Raw genomic sequence first — 4,054 nt, forward strand, 5'->3', positions numbered from 1 at the left:
AAAATACGGTATCTATTTATTTGTATGATTCTGCTGCAAATAGGTATTTGAACATTTCAGAAGATGAATGTTAGCATTTGGTACAGTAGCCTTTAATTTTAAATTCCAGAGGTCAAACTTTTCCTGTAGTTTTTTATTTGCAAACTCTGCAAAAAAAGGTGCATCTAGTTTAGGATAATAAATGGATTGAAGGGGGACATTTTGAAGGCAGACTAACAGGTAATTGAGGGTCAGAATTCTAGCTGATAGACTGGTGTTCAAATACTTATTTGCAGCTGGATCATACAAATAAATAGTAAATAATTAATAAATTCTGACTTCTGGATCTTTAGTTTTTTTTGAGACTATGTGTTTCAAAGTGGACATACAGCAACGATGACAATTTCAGACCCTCCATAATTCCTAAGTGAGAATTATGGAGGGCCTGATTGATATATAACACTTTTTAGATTGAATTATAGTTAAAATATATAACTTAGGACTTTTTTATTGTTCATAGCTGCTGACAGAAGCCTCAGATGAGCTCTGAACATAAGAAATAAAGGGTACAGTAATTAAAATAACTAGTTGTCTTAAAATTTCCCCAAAATATGGGAAACCACTAGTCCTCTCTTAATAAAGATTTTGCTGGACCAGATATTGTTGCAAAAAAACTGGAAAAGTATATTAAGTAAAATCCTTTTTAAAGATCCATAAACTTAAGTTTGTCACCAACACACAAACTGAAAAGGTTTTTGAATATATTAAATAAAAACAAACCAACCAACAATAATAGATAAAAAAAAAATGCACCAGTTTAAAAACAAAGATCAATAAAATAGAAATAATAACTCCATGTGACTCAGCCTTCATCTCCTTCATTAAGGTTGTCATTTTTTTAGCTGCTGTACAGCTGTGGCCGTTTATGGCAGTTCACAACAGCTGTCAAGTTTGCATCACTTTTATTATACCTTTTTTTTTGTTTTTTATGCTTTCCTTTCCACTAAATTCAAGAGCAGAAGCGAACCACATAGTCTGCAGGTGAGCATCATTAGATTAGCCCTTTTTGGGTTTGGTTTGGATGATTAAACGCCCCAGTGATGGAAGATTGGCAGGAAGTATTAAACCACCCACTGGTTATAGTTTTTTTTAGCTGGGAAACTTGCATGGGGTGATTGTGTTCTAGGTGCAGCTGCAAGTTTATTGCATTGCTGCTTTTAGTTGCTCCTGCCTAACAACAAATGCGACACACCAGCTTTTCCAGGCTGGACACGGCGATTTGGCTGAAATCCTAAATCATCCACTGTGCCGTTGTTTCATTTGCTTTGGAAACCAATTCCATCTTTCAAAATCTCATTGCACAACAGTATGAGTCCATTTATCTGGCGAATATCTGACCATTAATTAACTCCTTCCAAAGCTGAAGAAACAAGAAGGAAGAGTTGAGTGGATATCGAAGCGCCACATTGAAACGTTTTTCCATTCATTTTTAGTAGAAAGAGATAAAAAATAAAATAATGATGCAAATGGAATTTACCCAGCTCACTGAAATTTTTGATGTGAATAGTCTTGTAATTGTTTTATCGTAACAGGCTTAGGCACCACTTCACCTTTTATTTCCATAGATGTAGTTTAACTTCAAAGGCTATTATATTATTTGAGGTTCAGATTAGAGTTTTCACTTTAGCTTCAATGTCTTGCAGTTTACATACTTCCAGCCTCCTCAGGTCTTTGTCTCAGTATGAAGACAAATTAATTGGCTTTTTTTTTAGCATCCAAAGCGTGTCTGAGTGCTTTTATTTATCCCAGCTTTGCTCTCTCCAATTTTTTCATTCTTCGTTTCTTACTGTATCCTTCTAAATAGGTATGTAATTTTAAAAAACCACATGACTGATTAGAAATACCTGGTAAATTCCAGATCTAAGGTTAAAGGTATAGTGGTGGAGGATGTTCTTTTTCTGGCTGGATCATCAAAATAAGTAGTCCTCCTAATTCTTAATCATTCTGGTGATATGTTTACGTAAGGTCAGCCTACGTGCTCGTCCCCATTCTCACTTACCTGTGGTCAGTCTGACATAGTGGAAAAATCGCAAATCTTATTTTGGAAAGTAAGCTTGTTTGAGTGATGCAAACTTTTAAACACAGCGCGCACGAGGAGAAATGGGCTTTTGCACGCCCTTGCACAGGTTTTAATAGGCGTTCCCTCTCTGTAGCGGGTACGGGGTTATGCATGTGCTTTTTTAAATTTTTTAAGTGGAGGACGGGTCGTTTGAAAAAATCGTGAAAATCCTCAAATATACCTTCAGTAGATCTAGATATCTCTGAACTTTCCAAAAAAGTTAAGAATCAATCCACTGGACTTTTTCAATTCAAAATGTCAGAAATAGTGTTGAGTTCCAGGCTTTGTAGAGTGGACCAAAAACAAAGCCTTATTTTGGCTTTTTTGGTCGACCCTATAAAGCCTGGACTCAACGCTATTTCTGACATTTTGATTTGGAAAAGGATGGGAAGAGAAACATCTTCAAAGTTGGAGACCAAGTCCAATGAATTTTTATTTTTATTTTTTTATTTATTTATTTAATTTAACTTTTTTGGAATGACTATTACCTGGATGACTAGGAATCTTCACCAGCATTTTTCTGAACTGTAAAACAAAGAAGCATAAAAATGTGTTTTGTGTTATGACATTTTTTTTTGTCTTTTTGCTTTTAGCTGTGACCTGAAAAAAAAAAAAGGTTTAGCTTATTTATTTATTTATTTTGAACAAATTTTTTTATTATTTTTCCAAATAATACAGTGTGTTACGAATGTACATGTGTATTTTTACACTTTTAAACATAAAATGCAAAACACAAACAACAGAGTGATTTCAAGAGTATGACAGGTAATGGTTCAGTTGGGGAGGGAAAAAAAAAATAAAATAAAAAGGTTTAGCTTATTTTTGTGGTGAAAATGTTTTTTTTAAACCTTAATGGAAATATTAGTTTACTTTTAGAACCTTTAAATAATACTTAAATTTGAAGGCCCCAAATATAGTGTAAATGCTAAGCTGTACAGCTTTCTGTCAAATGTTTTATGTTTAATTGTTCAGGATTGTGATTATAGTTTTTCTTTCTTTTCTGCAGAACGTTCAGTCAGAAGAGGGCAGCAATAGAGAAAGACTACGCCCAGGTAAAAAACCTTGTCGTTTTTTTCTTCACGCTAGTCCTGATGTTCGGTAACGCCACCACTGTTGTGCCTTGTCATTTATATGGCTAAAAATATCAATAATTCTTTTAACAATATGACCCCTTAAACACACCATCTGACAGCTGGGTTGAGGATGTGGCATTTAGAAAAAAAGGCTTTGTGGCCAGATAACTCATGAATGTCAACAAGCCACAGAAAAAACATCCGAACAGGGAGCTCCGTAGCTTCCTCTTCTGATCCAGTATCTCCCTTCCTCCTCGCTGTTTTTTTTTAATTCTCTCTTGCCCACCGCTTCCTGAAGACATAATTGAAATATTTGAAAATCCCCCTCTATCCTACTTGGCTGTGTTCTGGTTTTTCAGCTCTCTGAGGAATGTGTTCTAGTGCTGTAAAGAATGAGGGCATGTTTGTTGTTTTCATCCAAACAGACCTAAATGTTTGCTTTCTCTAAGACATTTAGTGTTTTGGGGGATTATTCTCAAAGTCCAGCAAGTGTTTAATTTTGCTAATAGTTCTAATTTTCTGTTAATATCCATGCTTTGTACATTAAATTCAGTCAGTATTTGGACAGGCCATCAATTCTTGATCTGCATTCACACCCACTTCAAAAAAGGTAAAGGGAGCAAGTGATTTATATCTCATCCCCAAGTGAAGACGGGGTTGGTAAATAATTGACATTCAAACAATGCATTTCATACGATTTGACTTGGGTTAATGAAGAAGAAATAAAGCAATTATGGAAATTTTGCTGGAGTTCAACAATCAGAACTTTTCTGTCGATTCCTGTTGCGTTGACCAATTGAACTGGATGTTATTGTGATGTAGGATGAAGAACTTTTTTTAAAGGAAAAGTCCGGTCATATTCAGAATTAAAACTTCTGAAAGT

The sequence above is a fragment of the Cyprinodon variegatus genome, unplaced genomic scaffold (assembly GCF_000732505.1).
Source record: "Cyprinodon variegatus isolate N-32 unplaced genomic scaffold, C_variegatus-1.0 Scaffold406, whole genome shotgun sequence".
In the NCBI taxonomy this organism is placed as follows: Eukaryota; Metazoa; Chordata; class Actinopteri; order Cyprinodontiformes; family Cyprinodontidae; genus Cyprinodon; species Cyprinodon variegatus.